This window comes from Xyrauchen texanus, chromosome 8 (assembly GCF_025860055.1).
Source record: "Xyrauchen texanus isolate HMW12.3.18 chromosome 8, RBS_HiC_50CHRs, whole genome shotgun sequence".
NCBI classification, from domain to species: domain Eukaryota; kingdom Metazoa; phylum Chordata; class Actinopteri; order Cypriniformes; family Catostomidae; genus Xyrauchen; species Xyrauchen texanus.
The window spans coordinates 6,820,815-6,845,828 of NC_068283.1; positions in this window are offsets into that span (position 1 = coordinate 6,820,815).

Genomic DNA, 25,014 nt, shown 5'->3' on the forward strand with positions numbered 1-25,014 from the left:
ACTATTGCTAGGAAACACAAAACACATAGGAGGGAAGGAAACACTTATTGCGAGGAAACGCAAAACTGTTTGAGGGAACACAAAATAAAGTGCTTAAATGAAGGTTCGGGTGGACCTTACTCATCTAATCTGCCAATCAACCTGCCGGCTGCAGAGTATGTAAGTCGCCATTTACCTCATTCTAGTGACAGTCTTTCCAGCATCCCTCCCCATCTCCATCCTCAATCTTCCAAGCGTTCCAGCTCTATAGCTTCCTCCATATATTAAGTAGTCCCTTAGAGGGGTAAATTTAGAGCTCGAGTTGAGCCTCATCCTCAAGTCTCTGCTGTGCGGACAGCACGCCACATTCTGTACGTCTACACTTTATCAATCAAAGATTACATGGGCAGGTGAACTCATGGGACGAATGCGAAGCAATTTCAGAAAAGACATTATTTTTGTTCATTTATTGATTAAAACTTTAATACAGATTGAAAATTTATGTGATAATGTGCTGATTTTTGATAGTTACTTATCAGTGTTTTTTTGTTGTTGTTCTTTAAAGAAGTGGTTCTTAACCAAGGGGTCAGGACCCACTAGGGGCATCAAGATCACTTAAAATTATTTAAAATAAGGCAGATTGTTAATTATTCAAACTTACAAAAAACTCAATTTAACAGCTTGATTTTTATGAAGAACATAACATTCTAGAAATTTCTGGAATCACAAAATGTATCATGATTAAATGGTTTAATCTATTTATGCTAGTAGTTTCTTGCTTTAAAAAACTTTGAAAAACAAGCTTTGTCATCATTACAGAAGAAGTATCTGAGGAAATATCTTATAATATGAATATCTAAAAGCCTACATTGGGGGCCTTCGAATATTTCATCCGACAACGGGGGGCCTTGAAGTAAAAAAGGTTGAGAACTGCTGCTTTAAAGCACTCATAGAGACTGCATTTAAAACATAAAGGCACCCTTTGCAGCTTTTACAAAGATGAATGTGCAGAAAATTATAATGAATAAATTAATTGAATAAAGAATCCTATATGAGCTTTTATAAAATCCTATAGTTTATGATGTAGACAATCAAAAAATCTCTCTAAACCACTATCAGCTTCATTTCTTTGTTCCTTTCCCCATGGGATACATTTTGATTGGTTTTATTTATCATTTTAATAAAAGGTGACTGATAATAGTGTGAGCTAAGCTAGCGTTCTCTGTGTTCTAAATGAAAAAAATCATGGGTCATCTACACCTGACACAGATAAAAGCATGCCCTTATTTCTTTTTACATACGATTCCACAGTCACGTGCGAGGACATTTGGACGGCAACTGCAGAATGACCTAGATATGACTGATTAAGCTAATGTGAGTGGCCGACTCTAGTATCCACATGCATCTACAGCAAAAACCTGGGACATGTCAGGTCTGATGCATGTTGCTGTCTGTATTCCCTGTCAGACACAAAACCTATCTGTCACCCTTATTCAATTTAGGGAAATATTACATTTCAAACCTGTCACTGACTTGACAAAACATTGTCAATGTCAATTTTTCATAGGCATAGCTCAAAGCAGTGCTTCTCAACAGGATTTGCTTTCGGAAACAAATTGAAAATTGGGCATCAAATGGCCACCCAACACAATATCCTTTTGTACATTATTGTTACAATATTGTTTATTGAACAGAATTTCATTTTGTTGGTTTCAAGCTGTTGACTGCAAATAATTTACCAAAATATATTGTGCTCAAAATGTGTTTATCTTTGTGGTAACCACTGTTGGGTGTAAACTGATTGCAAAGAAATTAATTACTGTATTCAAATTAATTATTTATTCAAAAAATAAATGTAAAACATTAATAAATGTTACACATTGCATTTTTTTTATTTGTATAATCAGTTACAGTTACTGACTTCCAAATAGGTAAATTACACATTCATATTTTTGTATAATATAATCCATTTAAAACAAGAATTTTGTTCATATGTATGTCTTTTTATGTTTCTTTAACAGTTGAAGAGTCACTAACAAGTCATTGTGGGAATTGGTTGCGTGGAAAATCAAACGTTTCTGTGAAAAGTGTTTTAGAGCGTTACTTAAAAGTAAAGTAATTAGTAATTTAAAGACGTTAAGTAATTAGAACATTGCTCAAAAGTAAAGTAATTAGGATGTGATTACTTTTTCCATAAAGTAGTGAGTATTGTAATCTGTTTACAGTTTTTGAGAAGTAATTAGTGATTTGTATTGGATTACTTTTTGAGTAACTTACCCATCACTGGCTGTACTGTATATACTTACCCAAACTGTATTTAATGTCATCTGGGAATGTTTTCTTTTATATTGCATAGTTTTGTTTAAGATGTTCATGGATGAGGGGATGCCAAGCAACTTTGACATCTACTAATTTGGTTAAATTCTACATAGTGACAGTTGATTTTGCGGCAAATTTCAGTAAATTGCATTCGTCACAGTCTTTAAATGGATAAGCCTGATTATTATGCTATCCTAACTATGTACAATTTACATTTATGCTAGCACTGTTGGGTAGTAACAGATTACATGTGATTTTTATGCAATCAAATTTTGAAATGTGATATACTGTACATGTGAAATATAAACAGCTCTGCATTTATATTTGCATTCATTTAAAAACATAATTTAAATTAGAAACCAAATCTGTATTTCAAATTTACAAAATAAAAAAATCTCTTAAAAACATATATTGTTATGATGTGCAGGTGAGCAGGAAGACAGACGAGGGGCGAGGATCTAAACGCAGCGATACTTTATTAGAATAATAGGGCAACACGAAAACACACGAACAAAGAAAACATCCACGATGGGAAAGAGTAAAACAAAAACACGGAAGAGTTAACAGACGGGGTAATACAGACGGGAAACAGGCATCCACATACATCAACGATCGACAGGGGAATGGAGAACAAACAGGGTTTATATACACTGGAGACAAGATGATGACAAACTACAATCAGGTGAGCACAATGACACAGGGCTGGCAGTGATGAGGGCTGGGGATCATGGGAAGTGTAGTTCTTTTAACAAGGACAAGTGAAACCCAGAGCAGACAACAAGGGAATCGTGACATATATATTTTAAAATGCATGCGTTGTTATCCATCTTGGACAACTTTTTTTTACTGTTTTATATTTTTAATGATCTTTTAAGCACATTTGTTTTACTCACAGACTGAGAAATAAAGAGTTTTTTATGTTTACTATGTTTAATGATAGGAGTGTTAATTGGAACTAAATACTTTTATAGTTTAAATTTAAAAGTATTCCTAAAATAATCCAAAAGTAATCAGATTAGATTACTTATAGTATAATAAAAGATTACATTACTGATTACAATTTGAGTTGTGTAATTTGTAATTAGAACTAGAATACATTTCATATGTAATCTACCATATGACATAGACATAACACTAATGGTTATATACTAGTCTCTTTATACAGTATAATACTCGCTTTATATTACAACATTAGGATGCTTAAATGTTTGATTTGTTTTTTTAATTATTGGTGTTTTATAACGTAATGCCTCTAGTGGCCAGCACCTGTAGAAGAGCATCTGTGCACACAGGTGAGGCTATTTAAGCCACTTCCTGTTTTTCCTTTGTTTTACACCCTTATGAAGGCCTGTTTGAGCCGATAATCGCTGGTGCTTTTTTAAGATGTAGCCCCTCTAATAAAGGCTTTTTAACATTGAAATTCTGCATGAGTGCATAGATGTGGATTCATGTTTTCATTTTTGGGAAACATCCAGTACTATTTTGTATTGTATTTTGCTCCTATCTGGAGCACCTGTGGCATTTTTTGAGTACCAGATGTGCTCTTAAATTTCATTATTTGCATTTAGCATAGTTTTTTCTTAAGAAAGAGAATGGCTGAAATGAAGCTATGCTAAATTCATGTACCACGTTTGAGTTATTGGCTGTCGTTTAGTCTTATTTAACTTGCTGTATAATGTTTGTGTTGTAACATTCATCCTCAGTTGAGTTTGTTTTCCCAGATGCAACTTGTTACCTTGGTGCTGTTTGCTGCTATGACAGCCGCTATTAAGACCCTGAGTGATTTTTATGACTGTGCTCTGTGCTTGAGATGGGCCGCTCTCTCACAGCTCAACCCAGCACATGCACTGCAGCAGCTTCAGGGAGATGCATTAATCAGGACCCTCAACACAGGACCCCTCCATCATGACAGCTCCGCCAAGACCTCACATAAATCAAGCATGCACTTTAATACAGGAGTTGTAACAATACTACATTTGTGTCTCACAGTTCCTTCAGACCAGTCTGTAAAATCTTTATTTCCCTGCAGTTAAAAGCCAAATAGATAATTAGATAAGCGGAGTCGAATGCAAAATAATGGCTCTGTTTCTAAAACTAGAGCTGCCTTTGTAAGGCAGCATCAAAAGTGTGTATCTGATACAAAGGCAGGCTGCAAGGCAGGCAGTATGATTTTGATGACTTCTTAGATGCTGTACTTAACTATTCTATTATAAGGTAGCATTGCATATATTTTAGCATGCTTTGTTTTTTAATATGATTATACAGGAAGTCATGTTGACATGTTGCTACTACAGGTCAACCAATAGTGGATTTTGCAGATACCAATAACTGAGGTGGTGAAAAAAATCAGATAATCGATTAATCATCCGATTTTTTAAAAAGCGATTTATCAATGTTAAAAATAACGTAGTCTTTCATTACTATGACATGCATAGACATAGAGGCTATACATGTCCAAAACAATAAAATCCCTAATGCAGTTTATTGTGCAACTGAAATCTCAATAATAATCAGAAATAAATGAATACATGGGACTTTATATTAAAAACAAGCCCGAAATATACTTACTTATTTCAGGACTCTTATTTTGAAATTAAATTGACCAAATGAAGCATTTTATAGCCTATATACACCAGATTAAGGATTTCATGTGTGTGTGTATGTATATATTATATTATATATTTGTTTTTGTTTTTTTGTTTTTTTTTAGTCATGTTGGGAGACATGATGCTGAAGGGGCAAGTTTTCATATATAAGAAAATAAGCATTAAAGTTAGGGTCAAAATATCGATAAATATTGTCAATGATGAAAGATTTCCATACAGCAAATTCCCCAAGGTGTCAGTTATTATTTTTATTTTACCTCTGGATGCCGCTGTTATACTGTAGAACTAAGCCTTTCCAACTGTAGAATCCACCGGAAAAAGGAACACAGTGAAAAAAATGGGCAACTATTAGCATTGATTTTTGGCAAATAACTGATAATTCCCAAAAAAAAGCAACTATCGGCACCGATTAATTGTTAAAACTGAAATATTAGCCTATCTCTATTTGCTACTGAATATTTCAGTACCCTTACATCGACCCCATGAGTTCCTGACAAGTGGAATCTCCCATCAGACATGCTTCAGTTCAGGTGTGTTTACCTTCTCCTGTGGTGTGACTGAAAGTGTGTTGTGTCAGCAGCGTTACAGACCTATATTCACATCCATGTTGAAACTAAGGCCAGGGACACACTAATGTGTTTTCATTTGAAAACGCATCTTTTTTCTTCCGTCCACACTGAGACAGCGGTTTTGTCTATGAAGGCATTTAAAAAAAAAAAAAAAGGAAGAACCTCATTTCACCTTAAGACATGGCTTCACCAACGGATAAAGCAGGAGACTTTGGGGAATTGTCTTGCGCGTGCTGTCAGGCATTTCTTCGCGTGCGAGATCTTGTGTTGCGCGCGCAGGAGATGTAATGCGCGCGGGTTCTTCTCGTTTCCTCGTGCGGCAATGAACTACTGTGCGCAAGTGTCAATAATGCGAGCGAGGGTTTAAAACGCGCGCGCGAGTTCTTCCTTTTTCCTCGCGTGGAGAGTGTCAATAACGCGCAGCGAAAACTGAGCTTTTTGAAAACGCTTTCCCAAGTGGATACATTTCAAAATGCTGTTGTAATGTGGACTGGGATCTGAAAACGATGGTATTTGTTGTCATGTGACACAGTCATGTGATCCATTCACCTAAAACAATCAAGATGACTGCCTTTGTTATAGTGGCGCTGTTGTGCATGATATTCACTTTGATAGTGTTATTAAAGATACATTTTACTTTGAAGGAATGCAATGTGAATATTGTACAAAGGCAATGGGAAGTTTACTCAGAATTGGTGTCCAGCGACAGATCACGAGAACAATTGGGTTTTAGAACGTATATGCAATGGCAATTTTTTCGTAGCGTTTTAGTGTGTACTAGCAACTTTTGGAAAATGCTTGAATATGGCAGTGTGGACGGAGAGTGTTTCAAAAATGAAAACGCAATGGATTTAAAACGTATCTGGATTAATAAAGCCGTAGCCTTAAAGGTGTGTGGTTCAGAGGTTGCATTTTTCCTCTAAATTAAAATTTTTACTCCACTGACAGTTAGGTTTGGGGTTGGGTTTGAGGGTAGATATAATACAATATGTATTCCTCTTGACTCTTATTACATAATTTAGAACTGAAAAAACAACTTGCTTCACCGCTCGAATCTGGTGCCACTCTGTGGACGTTTAAGCTCGAACATGCCCATACGTTCAAAAACATCAGCACTGTTGTTACAATACTGAAAAAAACATCAAATAGCATTAACTACTAGCATACCACTAAAGCAGAAAGGAAATAATGCAGAATGCTGTATCTTGCTTTCTTCGTGGGTAGCAGGACATCCTATGTGAGACATGGTGTGCTAAACCTGAGGTAATTCACCATAAAAACGGCTGTTTGCTGCTGACGAGGTACACATCCAGTTACACTCAAACATGCAGCATGAATAATTTAGCACTGTTAATTCAAGAGTAACCTCAGGCGAGGGGAAACTGGCATGAATAACAGGCTTTCACTCAAAACATCAGACTCAGTTGCAGTGAATGCGACAGATCCAATTAATCCTCTTGTCTAAAGTGTCACGGCTTGTTTTGACAGGTAATTTAGGAGTTTAGGGATGGAAAATCCTCATTTTGGTCTTTGATAATGAAGACGTGAGGCATTTTATATGTACAAAACTCTATCTCTACAATAGAGGCTACACACAGCCAGCAACTTCCTTGTGAGCCTAGAGGGACACCTTGTGTTCAGACTGTCATACTGCAACCTAACAGCACAGCTCACCTGCCCAATGAGCCCAAATGGTTGGACAAAATCCAAATTTTAAGAATGGGCACCCTTTAAGTTTGGAGATGTAATCTGAATTGAATTGGTCATACCACATAGGAAGTTTCACTGAATTACAATTCAAAGAAATTCAACACAGTCACGCAACAGATTAATTCAATTAGTCCAACACAAGTTTTGTTACAAAACAAATAATTAAATCATTCATTTTGTACTAATTATGCCTACATATATGATTTATTCTAAATAGCTAGGATACATTGATTTAATTGATTAGACATGTTTTTCATGAGTTTAAACATGAGTTTTGTCATTCAGCACCACATAATGTCCAACACATTGTTTTCAGATATTTACATTAAAATTTGAATCTGTTGATTCTATATTTTTTATTAATGAAATATAGTTTAATACATAAATTAATATAAATTGAATACACAATTCTTTAGGTGACATTATATGATATGATGTTTTTTTAAATAACTTATATATTGTGTGTATGATAATATGAGTAATTCCCATCAATTAATGAAACGTTTTATGAAAAACTACATATAAAGCAGTTGTTCTTTGAATTACAGGTAATACTTTACATTTATGCTCCCTTAGTTAAGGGTTTTGTAAAGTGGTTCATTAATGAATAATAAACCATTTACTAATGCATTATTAGTCATTAATATGCAGTTATCACAACATGAATAAAGAGAGATTCATGCATTACTTGCCAAATAGTGAGCATTTTAACTTACATGTTATAAATGCTTAATAAATACACTTAAACATATTAAGCAAAAATTAAAATAATTACTGATTTAAGTCAAAATGCAGCAAAATAGACTATTATAGTGAGATAACAGCTACAGTTCGCTTTATGTTTAGATTAATTACTGTAATGTCTTGACTCACTTGTGTTGTCAAAATAATGGTGCTACTCCGAGTGCTGTCCCAACTTACCTAGTCCTAGTTAACATAAGTCCTCTTCATAAAGACTATTCATCTCTTCATGCTCATTCACAGCATATAAATCCTGATGACCATTTAGCCATACTGAAATGTATGTATATAATAAATGGACATATGTGTCCACTTTACATTTTTAAATTACATTTTCAGAGGTGACTTATGTTGAAAAAGTGTTACTAAGCATTTATTACATGGCTATTAATGATTTGTTATGCATTTGTAAATTAATTATTAGTCATTAATGCACACCTTTATAAACCTTTTAAAAAAGGGTACATTAATGTAAAATATTACCTTGATAACATTTCCTTAAATTCAAATTCTGCATCCTGTTCTGCACCCAACCTCAATTCAAATTCGGATTGAATTATAATTTAATAGGCAATCTCAATTTATTTCTGAACGGTGCATCAGCACAACCCTGCATTGAGGGACAAAGACACTTTAAAAATTATTTTTTTCAGGACCCTGGAATGTTGGAGCTGAATACAGAGGTGGTATTGACATTTGGCTTCAACTCTTTCTCTCTGAATCACTTTAATCATGGATTTTCAATGGTACATGGCTTGTGGATGTAAACATTGCCTTGAGGTGTCAAGGTCCCTTTTGCTGAGCCTGTTTTCTTTAGTCAGTGGAATTGCTTTTCTACAGCCTTTCATGTTAAAAGCCATGGATAATAGTTTTGCCTTCAAACATTTTCTCAAGTTTGCCTCAGCTCACAGATAGGTTTGACTTTTTAGGACTTTTTAAGTCTCATTCCCTTATAAAAGTGTACTAGGGCAGAACTTTGGCGGAGGAGGTATTCTGATATTTAACATGGTAGGGATATTTTGAGGAACCACACCAAAACCAAATTACCAAATACTATGTTACATATCCAAAAATGCATAATATTGCCATGGTGCATGCACAAATGTTGGATGGATGTCACAACTTTGATGTGCTTCAAACTGCACTTTCTTGATAAATATCTTAAATATCAATGAGCTGGGGGTCTGGGTGGCTCAGCAATTAAAGACGCTGACTACCACACCTGAAGTCGCATGTTCGAATTCAGGGTGTGCTGAGTGACTTCCTAAGCAACCAATTGGCCGGGTTGCTAGAGTGGGTAGGGTCACATTGGGGTAACCTCCTCGTGTTTGCTATAATGTGGTTCTGGTGTGGTGCATGGTGAGTTGTGCGTGGATGCCACAGAGAATAGATTTAAGCCTCCAAACTCGCTAGGTCTCTGCGATAACACACTCAACAAGCCACGTGATAAGATGCGTGGATTGACGGTCTCAGACGGGGAGGCAACTGAGATTCGTCCTCCGCCACCCAGATTGAGGTAAGTCACCACACCACCATGAGGACTTAGAGCACATTGGGAATTGGGCATTACAAATTGGGGAGAAAAGGAGAGAAAATTAATGAGTTGTTTTTAACATAAGGCTTTTAACGGGAGGCCTTTTGAGACCTAATAGCAATATTTCCAATGGTCTGGACCATCTATGCATTCAAATACACACTGTGAAAGGTTCTATGTCCGTGGGCAATGGAGGAGTCAGGAGACAGTGAACAGTGAAGGTCAGTCTCTTTATTTTTATCCTTTATTTTAGGGATCTCTGTATTTGGTTTAATGATCTCTTGCTCATCCCTGGTGCTCTCTCTTTCTGCTCTGACACCCTGGTATGCCTTTTCAGGTCTCCCTCCGCCATCACTATAATCAGAGACAGGTGTTAGAGTAATCATAACCCAGGTGACGATCCTTACAGTTCTTCCTCTCCCGCAGACTGAAACATGACCACACCCATCCCCCTCCCCCCCATGCAACACACACAAACTGAGGAAGGAACATGTTTCCTGGTCAATGTTAAACAAAAAATGGTGGTTCCATTCTGCAGTTCTCCTCATCATACACCACTCGCAGCCCTTTTACATGGTGGACAGTGTGTCTGCACATTCACCTGTTAGGATGAGCACCTGTTACCTGTGTGTCAGACTACTGCACGTCAATCTGAGCTCACTGTGTAAGGATATCTCAGGTTATAAGATTTTCGGGTCATTTGTCTCACCTCTCTCTCTCTCCCCTTTGCTCTCACCTGCAGGACTTTCGGCCAACATACAGGAAGGTAAGGTTGCAATTCATCTGTCATTAGTGCCTTTAATATTCAAAAAAGAGAACTGGCTGTGGTCGTGGCAGTTTTAGGACATTTTGTTTTGTCTGTAAAAAAGTGGTTGTTTTTATCTCTCAAAGAAAAACGTGACCTCTTGATTTATATTCCTGTAAAGGGAGCAATGAATTCTTCAGAGCAGATCTGTGATACACTCAAATGCTTTGATCCTTCAGAAATACTTTGTTATGCTCTGTTTAGCTCCTCTCAGGAAGTTTGCGTTTCATGCATGAGTTTAATTAAAGGATTAAACAAAATCAGTGATGTGGATTCCAACCCTTAAAAACTACATGGGAGATTCTTCAATTAAAGACACTTTTGACTATTTGAAATCTTGAAAAAATGTAACTTCTTCAAACTATGTTTCATCCATGTTAAAACATTTATTACAAATTTTAGAATAAAGGGCTGATCTTGGCCTCGATCAGCCTGGAAGTGGATTTTGGTATAATTTGTGTTGGAGTGCGTTTTTAATATTGGTGTGAAAGTAACAACCTGGACATTTTTGTTGGTATTCAAAATGCAAAAAGGAGTGGTGGGGGTGTAGTGGGCTAAAGCACATAACTGTAAATCAGAAGGTCGCTGGTTCGATCCCCACGGCCACCACTATTGTGTCCTTGAGCAAGGCACTTAACTCCAGGTTGCTCCAGGAGGATTGTCCCTGTAATAAGGGCTCTGTAAGTCGCTTTGGATCAAAGCGTCTGCCAAATGCATAAATGTAAATGAAAATAAATAAAATAATCCAACAATAAGCAGAAAACTGTAGAAAATATTCTGCAAAGTGCGTCACCATCTGGTGTTTAGTATAAACAGCTTTATTGCTGAACGTTAATAGTGTCACAATTTAGTTTACAACACTTTGCATTAATATTCCATTTGTTAAGACTTTATAAAGGGGTTCATTAAAGACTAATAAGTAAATTTACATAAATCACTGATGTGCAGTTATAAGAAAATAAATAAAATGACTCTTTCATGCAATAATTACCCAATATTGAGCCATTTTAACTTACATGTTATAAATGTTTAATAAATGAACTTATTCAGATTCGTAATGTATGTCACAATGCAGCAAAAATGTCATTTTGCTTAAGTCTGCTTTGGGTTAATATTCATTGCTGCAGTTTCTTGACTCACTTGTGTTGTCACATTCCTTGTCACGTTGATGTCAAAAGATTGGTGTTACTAATGTTGAATAAGTGTTATTAAGCATTTATAATGTCTGAGATAACATTTGCTCACTATTTGGCAGTTATTTCATGAAAGTCACCCTTTTATTCATGTTGTTATAACCGCATATCATTAATTTATTATGCATTTTTAAATGAATTATTTGTCATTTATAAACCCCTTTATAAACCCTTAACAAAGAGAATATAAATGTAAAGTGTTGCTTTAAAATAGGATTCAGCTTGCAGGTATGCATATCAGCTGTTTTAGAATGGCTTCAAATTTGGTTCATTCGATCATATTTTTACTGTACAACTCTTTAAGTTTTTGTTTTTAACAGAGCTGTTCTTTAGAGTCGGAACAATTAGTTGTATTATATTAGTTTTACTGTTTAAAACATTGATATACAGTTATAACAAAATGGATAAAAAAGGGCAAATCTAATGCAGAAATTACCAAATATTTAGCCATTTGAACTTAAATGTAATAAATGTTTAATAAATGCACTTATTCATATGCATATCAGCTGTTTTAGAATGCTTCGAATTGAATTCATCCAGTCATATTTATATTGCATTACTCTTTTGAGTTTTTCTTTAGAGTTGGAACTATTTATTGTATTATATTAGTTTTACTTTTTTTTTCTCAGTGTTACATAATGATTAATTACAATACATGGTTATGTAATATATATATAACATTTTTGGTCATATCACCAATATTCATGACTTTTCCACTACAGCTGTGTTGACTCTGGATGTTTTGTTTTTGTAGGAGTTTTGGAGCAGGCAGAGGGCGTAAGTGACCCACAATGTTGACACAGACAAATAAGTCCACATGTTGGTATGTTTCAGCACAGAGAGGACCCATGTTGGAAGAAATAGGTTCTACTATGAGAAGAAAACTGAAACAGTATGTCAGTAGGTGAATCTCGGCTTGACAATATAAATAATAGTTTTAATGTAAAATTGAACAAAAAGCCACAAACACGCACATGACGGTCAGCTGACCGTAAACGATCTCTCTTTTAAGTCTTTATTCATGACCATTAAGATTGTTTGTGTTGTGATGTGTTCAGGACTTATAAGCACATTTTAGCCTTCGATTGTCATTGCTGTAATAAAGTTTCTCTTTACCTATTCCCATTGTTTTCAAAGAGGATTTTTTTTCTTCATTTATTGTCTCTTTTATTATTCCTACTAAATGATTATCATAATTTTTTATTGTATTACATTTTATTTATTTTTTCATAAAAAAGGGTAATACAATATTTTAATGCAATATTGCAATACAAATATTATTCGCTGTATTAATACTTTACAAATTAAACAAGATATATACATATATTTTTTTATTTTTTTTTATTTTACCTTACGATTATTCAATTTTTTTCCACTGCGGTAACTGTACGGGTCTTAGTCTTCATGGAAATTATTTCCTAAAAATTGTGCGTGGGCGCGAGATACATGCTGACGCGTTACAATTGCCGGTGTAAGTTTAGCTATTATTCATTTATTTCATTGTTACAGCTGATGGGAATTCGTAAAATAGGTTTTCTTTAAGCAAAATATAATTTCCAATATTTTTTATTTATTTTTATTTAATTTTTTGGATAGAGAGAAACATGACATCTGAAGCTGATTTTCAGTGAGGAGGATTTGGCATATTTCACTTTTTTATATTATTATTGTTACTTTGCAAGGATTGTTGTGATGGAGAGACATATACAGGACAGTGAAGGCATTCCTAAGTGAATAAAAATGGGGAATAACATGAGGTACCATTTTGTTTTGTTTTTAAATGAAAACGTCTAGACTTATTACGGGAATGAAAATTTGGAGAAATGGGTTTAACTGTTATGAAAATAATGTCACAATGCAGAAAAATTCTTCTTCTTATGTTTTTGTGAGATTCACTCATACAATAGTTCCTGAATAATGTGCTGAAGTCAATGCTTTCATTTCCATCCAAAAAAGAATCAAAGGCACTGAATGCACAACATTTGACAAAGCAGGCTGAAAAGGCTTAGAGAAAAAGACCCTGAGAAAGCTGTCGTTGCTCAACTGCAAAAACATCTTGTTCCTAATAATCTTTTTGTGAAATTTCACTCCGGTTTTCATTCAAACTATAGTTATGCCATCTTTAAAGCATAAGGGACATACCAAACACTTGTTAACAATGTTCATTTTCCAGTTCTACTTAAACATGTATTAAATTAGAATGACCATTGTGTACAATATATAAATTGTACCCCTCCTCTGTAAATCTGTTTGGGTGGCCAAAAACATAGTCCTCAAGAACAGATGTATAATGTTTTGAACATAGTCTTCAACTCACTAATGTTGATTGTGAACGCCTGTGAACAGAAATAAGTTTGTTTTGCATTCTCTGACATGTACACGAGTGTCACGTAAGATGCATTGACCGCAAGCTCTTTATGGTGTACTTGAAGGGCTCCAGTGTGACCAGCGTCCCGCCCCATCAACCATGTGGTGGCCACCCAGTGTGATAACCATAGATAAAACAAGCAAATTCAAGAAAATCTCATGTGGAAAAAGTTTTTTTGCTAAAAATATATTTGAAACATATAGTATTTACAGTACACTGAAGAAATGTTTTAACTTTTTTTGAACAAAATGAGTCTAAATTTGAGATATGTATTTTATTATTATTATTATATTTGTTAAAAAAGCTCAATTATGAGTAAATCCAATGAGATCTAATCATGTTCATTCTTCTTCATTAAAAATATAAGAGGCTTCATATGCTAATAAATGGAATTGGTCTTTAATAATGGTATGTTATCAAATGTTGCTCTTTTTATTCGTTTCATTTATGTATTTAATTTACTCAAATGTTGTTATTAACTGTATTTTTTGTGTTTTAAACAAACTTTTGTCAATAGTTTAAAGTCAGTTAGAAAAAATGCAGTTGGTTAAGCTGTGAGCTATGCTTGGGGGTGTGGCCATATGCCATCTTTTAACATGTTTAAATGTATTTAACCATATTTTAGATATTATTTTTTATATTGCCCATTTTCTTTTTTTATTCTAAAATCTAAATATCCACTTTCCGGCAAAAACTATGTGGACACCCCTTCTAATAAATGGTTTGGGCTATTGTAGATATGCTAACAGTTTATTAAAATCAAGCATACAGCCAAAAAAATCTCTTTAGACAAACATTTTCAGGGAATGGAATCAAAAAGCTCAGCCACTTTCAGTGTGGCACTGTCAGAGAATACCTCCAGTAAAAGGGCTCACAAAGACCTTGAATGGCCTGCTCAAGATCTAGACCTGAATCTCAGTGAACACCTTTGGGATATATTGGAACGCTGACTGCAAGCCAGGCCCCATCACCCAACATCAGCGTCTGACCTCTCTGATGTCTGAATAGGGGCAATAATGTTGCATAATGTCTCCTTGATATCAAAGTTCATGCTTACCAACTTACAAAACCATTAACATTATCTAATAGTAAATCAGTATATCATAATAATATTAGAATGCAATGTAAAGAATTGATTCTTTGGCATTTAAGTATTTTAATTTTAATGTTTTTCATAATTTTCACATTGATTGTGGCTTACAGTATGTCAGTATTTTCTTTAACCCCCTTTACGTTTTATCTCTGTTGAGCTCTATGCTACCTGAAGAAGCCTGCTGTTTGCTGGTCACTTTAATGAAGTTAGGATCCAGGAAAGAGGAGCTTCTTATCACAAGTCTAAGATGTTCATAATGTAGCGCACTGCTGCAATGGCCCCATAAGGCAAAGTAGAAGACAACATATTCCCAGAATACATTTCACAGGGGTCATCTTGCCAATTTTAGCATTGCAGCTAATGGAAGCATAGGAATGCTGCTCTACATCGAGTCAGGGCTGACTCGTGTTATGACCGAGAGAGAGAGAGACAGCGAATGATGGACACTTTAGGGTAGTAAAACCTCCCTAAAATAAGCACATGTGTGTGAGTGGTGAAAAGCTCAACGCACACACCATACAGCCCCATCCAGTCAGCAAAAAAATGTAAGTAATTTAACTAACAAACACTTTCATTTATAGTGATAACCCATAATGTTATTTCTATCTTCCAACTCCTGCAGAAACTCCCAAAATAGACAATTCCCACACAATCAGGATTAGACTACTAATTGTCTCCTTTCAATTCCCGAAGTTGGAATTCAAAGAAATCTCAAAGTCATTATTTTGAAATTTTATAAGCCATTCTCAGTTCAATTCTGAATGGAGCACACTCCTGCATACAAGTGATAAGAATATAAACAGAAAAGGGGAGAATTGTTAAAGGACAAACCTCTAAACGTCAAAATTAATTATATTGGTTCATTCGACATTCAAAGTCAAGATCATCTTTACAGTTCACTGACCACTTGACACTCACTGTAACTGGTTACATAATTTTAGACCAGCATGCAACTGAGGATGTGCAATAAATCTTACAATTCAGTTATAGTAACACAGTTATTGGTTGTCAGGTTTTAAACAAGATTGATGACACACTCATAATGGCAAGTGAGCAGTGCATGGATTTTCAGCAGTCTGCTGCCTTTTTAGTGAGAGTATGTGATTTAATATATAGCAGTATAGTTATGAACACACGTAGACTTCAGATCCAGTCATTCAGTAAAATCAGAAAACAAATCGAAAAAGTTTAATCTAGGGATAAAAGAAAATGGGCAAAAATCCCAGCAATGCAGTGTTCAGAATCGCACTGTAGACACTGGCAATCAAGATCTAGATGGTATAAGATCCTAGATGGTATAAATCTAGATGGTACAAATACAACAAATACATGACTGATCTCACTGTGAATTCAACAACCGTAGGTCAACAGTTCTTAAGCTTAAGTTGGTCTGTTCTTTTCAAAATTCTAAGCACTGCCCCCAGTGGTCGAAGCGGGAATTGTTTTTGAACATATGTGCACATGTGAGCTCCAGTTTATAAGTGAAATGTCCACAGAGGGGCGCCAAAAGCGAGTTGTAAAGAGAGTTGTTTTTAGCTATAAACAATGTTATACAGTGAAGAGAAATGTGTTTTTATGAACTCTCCCACTTAACCCTAACCCTATCCCTAAAACTAACCTTCAGTGGAGTTCAAATGTAATCTTAGAGGGAAAGGGAAACCTCCAACTCATCATTTATTATGCAAAAGCGATTATTTCCTTGTTTTAACCCAGGATGAAAACCCAGATCTCAGGATCGGTTGTGCCACAGGAGAAGGTAAACACACTTGAAATTATAAAAAAAAAATGTAATAGGGTCAGGATACTGGAACATTCGATAGCATCGTGTCGAGATTTTGTGTGATCATGTTGAAACACGTAAGTAACTGGAAAACATTTCAGGCGTACACAATCAAAACTCAGACTTGCATTGACCCCCATTTGGTTTGGGGCTCAATAGGGTTTATCATGGTATCCTTGTCATAAAGACCCTGTGAATTCGATTGAGAACGGTTTCCCCAGTTTTCGATATTTCCTATTGAAACAGGAAGTTTGGGTGAGGCTAGTCAGTTGCATTCTCATTCTAGATTGAATTTGATTGGACAAAAATTTGTGTAATGCACAAAGTCTTTTTAGCAAGTCAATTTACGTGGCAGCCATCTTTGAAATGCTCCTGGTCAGGCTTAGCAGCTATTTTCTATGTAAACAGGCGATGCAAGTGCAGTTCCTATCTACTTGAATGGGGAAAGACAGAAATCTTCAAAACGGTTGGTCAAGATTAAGATCAAAGAACTTATTTCAAATCAGCAGTAAAATCTGACAAAAACAAAAGAAATACGAAATTTTCCCGGCTTGTATAGCTGAGGCACATGCGCATTCTCGAGTTGATTGGCAGACGATGTCTGTGTCTAAAGAGTGATTGGCTCTTTTACCTGTAAGGCGGGACTTCCATTCAATATCCGTTGACCCTGGGTGAAATGTCTTATACTGAGTCAAAGAGGTCAATTTGTGTTGTTAAGATTCAATATTGGTCCAAATAATATTGGCTCTTTATTTTGTCGTTTAGAGTTCACCAGCTGACCTTTAGTACACAGCGAAAGACTAAATTTTGCATTTGTGTGAATAGATGTGAATGAAACACAAACTCTAGTGTGACCATATAATATAATATCCTGTTAGCATGGGTTATCTCTATCTCTCTGTGTCTCTCTTCTTCAGATAACCTTCCAGTTTACTTGAAATGCTCCCGGTGGGACGGCCCAATGAGGGAATAGAAATGTGCCTGGAATAGGTCATCATCCATCTGCAGATGACATTTGTGTTATGCAATGAGCTCATGCTCCTCACTAACCTTCACCCAGCCAGAAGATCAAATTCATTTTCCGCCTCTGAATGACTGAAACAAATATATATGAAATAAAAGAAGCTAGAACTCTATGAATGGAAAAAAACACGAGCAGTTATTTGAACCATGGTGGTGGTAGCACTGCAATGCGGACACAGTTTTGAGTCTAGTCATTTCCTGATCCAGCTTTTTCTCTCCCCCTAATAATTATTTGTCACCCTCCACTATTCAATAAAATTAATAAAACAGAATTTACACCTATATGGCCAGAAATAGGTTGAGAATGTTGAACAAAAGAATTAATTGCCCCCATTGATTGCATTGTTAATTTGCACATTAATGTTGTTTCTGAACATCAACTGACTGTAAAGAACAGAAACGATATTAAAAGATACATAATTCAATGACAAATGACAGTAATTGCATGCATCTCTTCTTTGGACACACATTACATGGTATGAAAGAATCTTGGTGCTTAACTTCTAATAGAAAATTCGATTTTGCGGCACTTCATTTACATCATCCTCCAACATATACACCAACAGATATAGGGCTCGCACGAAACTTGGATAAGACGTAGCGCAGGGTTGTAGCACATAGCGCTGCGCCTTACATGGATACTAAAATAAAGCCCTAATTTTCAAATTGGACATTATACTGTGATAAGTCTGAATAGCCATAGTCTGCTGTATATTTAAACTCTCATTGCAGAACCTCAACAAAGTAACAGAAGGCAGAGTTTTTCAACCAGTGTTGAATTGAGGATCCTCTTGTCATCCCAGTGTTAGACTCTTATACATGTGTGCTGCAACATGGCACCTGCTTAGTAGAGTATTATTGACTTGCCTTGTATTGTGTTTCTTTAATTTCCTGTTTATTTTATAAGCATGTACTCATTGGCTGTTGATGGCATATGGGTATAAAACGAACGCCCCCATTGAATAAGCCAACGCTCCCAATTTTTTTTAAGCTTCTGGCATAGGTTCGGGAACTCTATCCCCACACAAACAATCATCCCATCAAAGCTCTCCCAACCCACCCTATGAAGTCAGATGCACACACCTGTTCCTGCAACACTTGAAACAGCTGCATGGTACTGCAGAGAATTTGGGGCTTTTCACAAGATAGCATTCCTAATACCTGCTCAATGTCAGTTCGACCTGGCTCATGGCTCACTTTGCACAAAACAAACAGCAGGCGCACAAGAGACTGATGAGTAACAAGTCATATCACTGAACACATCATAAAAGCTTTTCACAAAAATAATTAAAACCTTCTGGACATCCTGTATTTGTTGTTTGTTTTGCTTGGAACTAAGGGAAAGAATCAGGGAAGTTCTTTCATTCATAATGTAGTGGGATAGACAGCTGTCTTCCTTTTGTTATTCCCTTGCTTTTATTATTTGTGTTATATTTATACACTACTCTAACTGAAATAAGATTTACATTTATGCGGGAACAGTCCATCTGTCTTCTTTGTTGCACCACGCCCCCTTAGAATATCATTGTGCACTTGTGGGGTATATTAGGGCAGCTACATGCCAACTATAAAAACGTCACAGTCTAACGGCCACCCCCTTTCCAATATCAGACACTTTCGCTTTAAAGGTATGTGTTGTTGAATGTTATGCTAACTGGCTAGCTCTGGTACCCGGGGCTAATGTATGTTTCTCTTTGTGTGATAGCGGTTGTTTGTGCGAGGCTCGTATCGAGCTTCGCTGGTCGACAGCTGCCTTGCTCCAGTTTGCTTGTACCATTTGGCTCCTGTGTGTCATGTCAACATTTCCGGTATGTGAAATTGTAGTCGTACACAGTGGTGATCTGTTCGGGTACCATTATGGAGGACTTGAAGAACTGTGGGACTCTTGCTTGTGTGAGAGCGATTTAAAAAATGTTTGTGTGCACACCTGCCAGCTGTTCAGCACAGGCCTTCAAGACTCTTGGTGACACTCCATCGGGTCCTGCTGCATTGTGGGGATTTACCTGGTTCAGAGCCCTCGAACTTGTGTGTGTGTCACCTGGAGTGCAGTCTCCCCAGGGTTACAGAGGGATTTTGAGGGGATGTCTGTTCATTCTTTTAAATCTGGCATGTTTGGCGTTGGTCAGGCTAGTGGTCAGCATAGTCATTTTATGGCTGGTTGACCATGGAGGTCCTTCTGGTTCAGGGTAATATATGCTCAGTTGGTGTTGGTCTAGCTAGTGGCCCACTATAGCCATGCTGTTCACCAGCAGAACTTGGCTAGTCATGCTAGGTGACCAGCATAGCCATTTTGTAGAGGCTGGTTGACCAAAGATATCTTGCTGATCCAGGCTGATCACTGTCAGAGTCAGTGAACATGGCAATACATTTTTAGTATTTTTGTCCAAGCATGCACCAAGTCCGGCATATGTAGGTTGGTGAAACAGCGAGCACAAAGCGTGAATAAGATTGGTCAAGTTTAATTTAATTCTGAGGTTCTTCTCCAGTTACTGCAGCATCTGCGTCCTATTATATGTTCCATTCCCTTTCAAGCAACATCAATATGACACTATTTTTATTAGAATTTGGTGGTGTTAATGCATTAGAAGAATAGAGATATGGACCATTTATGTCTTATCTTTTGCTAAATTATCTATGTCCTTGTTGAAAGTCAGGCATATTTCTATAAGAGTAACACAGTCCTTAAATAGTCATGGAAAATGTGGTGCTCGTCTGGATGAATTGGATGTAGGTTGCGTTAAATTATAAAGAATCTAAGTATAATTAATCATATTGATGTACAGACACACAAATCATGGCTAGTACTAAAAGTGATCGATAGCTCTTTCAAATCATCTGCTGGTGGAAACCCAAAACTGCAAATGCAGGTGTTGAGTTTAGAATTTGCGCCGAGAATAGATGTGGTTCTCAGAAAATAGCAAATTGCAATTTGCACCTTTTCATTAACATTCAATAATTCCACAGTTTGTGCGCATATACTCACAGATAGCGTAAGCACACACACTTGCATGTTGTGCTGGCACAAAAATTGCACTTAGAATGAGCCCTCTTACAGAAATTGGATAAGACACAGTGCCGTTAGCCCGGTCATGAAAATAGAGACCCAAGTGTCTTGTTATATATTTTAGGTCACACTTACCGTCTGCCATCTGCCCTAAAGTGTGTTCCACCATTAGCAGCCCCTGGAGAACTAGCACTAATTGTTGTAGTTCCAGGATAGCATCTGTTTATACTACTTTACATGTTTCCAGAGTTGCGTATTGCATATTTTGTGTGTGACTTGTACTGTCTTAAATAAGCACTCGTCTTCATTTTGTAACCGCTACGCAGCATAGTGTATTCAGAGTAACAATAGTGGTATCTAAATTAATTCAGATGGGCACAGTGATATAAACACCACATAAACTTCTAGGTTCAAAGGAGCAATTTAGACAACAAACCACACATGTTTGAGGTAGAAAAGTGAAACTTTGTATTAAAACGTTTTTGGTTTTTTTTTCAAATATCTGCAGAAAGATACAAAACATATAATCAGGCCTGTATATGGAAAATAAAAAAACAACCCCACCAAAGTCTAAACAGCTCATTTAGATTCAGGAAAAATTGTCTCAGTCCTTCCAGTAAGAGGGAAATGACTGTACTACCCAGGTAGTTTTTAAATCCTGTGATCACGGAATTGATTCAAAGTGTTTGAATCTCTTGGATCTCTTATCTGTTCTCAAAGCACTCATTGTGATCCAGAATCAACGGCTGTGTCTCTTTTGGAAGGATGCATCTTCCGGAGGTCACATTTGTCAGCTGCATATGCCATTGAGGCTGTCTCGTTTCATAAAAGCAATTAGGACTTTTCGAATGCAGCCTTCGAATGCAAACTTCTTTCACGGGAATTCGGAGGATGCATGAGGTATATCCTTCGTGAGCACTCATAACCCACAATACTTTGCTTCAACAGAAATTTCAAAAATTTTCCAATTTGCCCGTAAACATGATGTTCAAACGCATGTAATGTTAATAATTCCCAAGTTGTAGTACCTCAGTAGATGGGTGCAGAGGATATAATTATAAATAATTAAAATAAAGTATTAGACTAAAAGTACACCTGTTAAATCTATTTTCTTATCTCTCTACATCATTATAACTCTCCTACAATTTACCTCATACATTTCATTCTAAAGGGACTTTGTTAAGAGTGCCGTGCTGTCATAGCAACTAATTTACATTCTGTTTCCGTTTTTTCTACGATGGCCATCTCATTAAACTAGGCTTGTTTAAAGGAGGACACTCGGTATTGTGACATATTCCCTGTTATCTTTTGTTTGTGTACTTTTATTTTGAAATTTCTTGTTAAAGTTCCTGTTACCTAGTCTTGTGATATCCTGTTTTCCCTTCTTGTTCATGTGTCTGATTTTCATTGGTTCATTGTCTTGTTATCTTGTTTTAGAGTTCTGTTTGTTCATTGGCCTTTGTTACCCATGTCTTGTGTATTTAAACTCTCATGTTTGCCTTTGTTGGTTGTCAGGTATTGTACACGTAACCTTGTTGTTTAGTTTAGTTTAGTTTAGTTTAGTTTAGTTTAGTTTAGTTTAGTTTAGTTTAGTTTAGTTTAGTTTAGTTTAGTTTAGTTTAGTTTAGTTTAGTCAGTGTACATGTAACCTTGTTATTTTACCAAAGTTTAGTCTAGCCCGTGTACATGTTACTTAGTTGTTTTGTTCTAGCATAGTCAAGTCAACCCGAGACTACCTGTAGGTGGTCTGAGTTCAGTTGCACTGGGACAGTGGTGCGGTTCGTAATTGTTCAGGAAGTAAAATGATTGCGCATACGTTTTAGCCGATTTAAGCATGATGACATCATCAGTGCACAAAAACACACACATGCATCATGAGTGGCAGGGAAATGTTGTGGGACACACAAAAGTTGAGATGCCTTTTATATATGTGAGTGAGCGTGCAACCAGCTATGTCCTCAAAATAAATCGTTTGAGGGGCCTGTGTAGCTCAGCGAGTATTGACGCTGACTACCACCCCTGGAGTCACGAGTTAGAATCCAGGGTGTGTTGAGTGACTCCAGCCAAGTCTCCTAAGCAACCAAATTGGCCCGGTTGCTAGGGAGGTTAGAGTCATATGGGGTAACCTCCTCTTGGTCGCGATTAGGGTTTTCGCTCTCAATGGAGTGTGTGGTAAGTTGTACGTGGCTCGCAGAGAATAGCATGAGCCTCAACATGCTGTAAGTCTCTGCGGTGTCATGCACGACGAGCCACGTGATAAGAAGTGTAGATTGACAGTCTCAGAAGCGGAGGCAACTGAGACTTGTCCACCGCCACCCGGATTGAGGTGAGCAACTGCACCACCACGAGGACCTACTAAGAAGTGGGAACTGGGCATTTCAAATTGGGAGAAAAGATTAGTCCACATGACTTGTGTGCTATATTCTAAGTCTTCTGAAACCACATGAGAACTATATGAGGTCTGTTTTTAGGAACAGAAAGAAATCTTGTCAAGCTAAAACAGGTGCTTATTAGGGAAAATAGTTGCTGGATTTGCCAAAGTTTGTGCGGTTCATTGCATCGTTATTAAAAGTTTTCAAAAATGCAAATGTCCCAGCTCGTGTCTTAATGTTTGCACATTCTTCAGCATATCTGTATATTACTCTTTGTTTTCAGGGTTACATATCTAAATGTTTGATACTTATAGCATCTGGATGGACTATGTCAGCACAGTTTCATTCAGTTTCAAGACATGCATTTCCAGACGCTATCATGAGTCACAAACACAAGAGAGCCAGAAAGCAGCCGCCAGACAGTGTGTGCATACTGAACTGTTGTTTTTTATATACATAAATGTATTACATCATTTTACAATATATTTACATTTTAATATCAACTGACGAACTGGTACTTTTACTATCGATAAAAGATCTTAAACACATTCAGGGCTTTTCTAAAAATATTTTGGGCTTAAACCCCAGTAGCTCACACCTAGTGCCATGAACCCACCCATTGTCATGAATGTAAAGGTGGCAATTTTTTCAAAACTGGGAAATGGCACCACATTATCATATTCTTCTAAGATTATGGCTCAGATTTATACTTCAGAAATTGTATTTATTTTGACAAGCAACACTGAAGGAGTTTCAGTGGAAAACAAGCACTAGTGCTTGAGCAACTCTACAGTCGGAGTGGAATTGCATCCATCTGTTCCGTGCAGCCAGCGGTAGGTGTGGAAAATTTTTGTTTGCCAAGTACAAAAGCTCAGTTTAAGCTTAGAACCTTCTGAGAGACAACAGAGAACAGTGGGCAGTGTCAGGGCATTGCAATCTGTCTGCTCGCCAGTCTGTCAAATGCTATACAGCCTTACCTTCATCACACCAGCCGAGTAAACATTAATTGACTAGGGTAAAATAAATGAGCTTTATATAAAAAGTAAAAAAGGCTAAATTTTGACTTCATGTTGCATCAAGAGCAGCATTTGTTCATGAATACAGCTGCTAAAACAAATAACTTCATCAAAATTCCCAAGTCAAGTGGTACCTGGGGAACTCTGTGAGAATGCTAACATTGTCTCCTGTGTCTTTAAAGCACCGCTAGCTGCAGGGGAATTAGCCGCTCCCTTTTAACTATAGATTCCTGAACCCTGATTTAGATATGGGCTACAATTTGTGACTGGCCTGGCTGGTTCTGTTTGGAGGGGTCATGATCCACTCTTGCATCCTTCTCTACCCAGTGTTTTGGTCCAGAGATCAATAGGAGTATCAATGGGTCTATGTGCTGTCTACTGCCTACAGAGGTAACTGCCTTCTAAGGCAGCATGCTAACTGAAATGTTATCTCATAAGTGACTGATTTGGAACATTCAACTCAGAAAATATGTGTCATACATATAGAGCTCCTCACATGAAGCACGTGGGGGACCCAACAACTGATTTGAACAGAGTTTGGCTTTAGCATGTTGCTAAGCTATTGCCACAATACTCTAATTATAAAATATTATATTACTATAATAATATAACTATATATTATACTATGAACTACAATACTTTATTTTTAGTTAATGCTTTCTTACCAATTAGCTTCTTTCTTCTTTTTTTTTTATAAGTGTGTTTTGCTTGTTTCAGGAGGGGCACTTTGCCATGCTGTCCTGTGACATGATCAGTGTGATGATGGGAAGTAGGATAAGGTAGACAGGGGTGTGGATCCAAAAGCGGGTTTATTAAGAAACTGAATAAAATAAACAAACACATGAACAAAAGAACAGTCCTCGATGGGAAAATACAACTAAAGCACGGACGAACATAAAGAA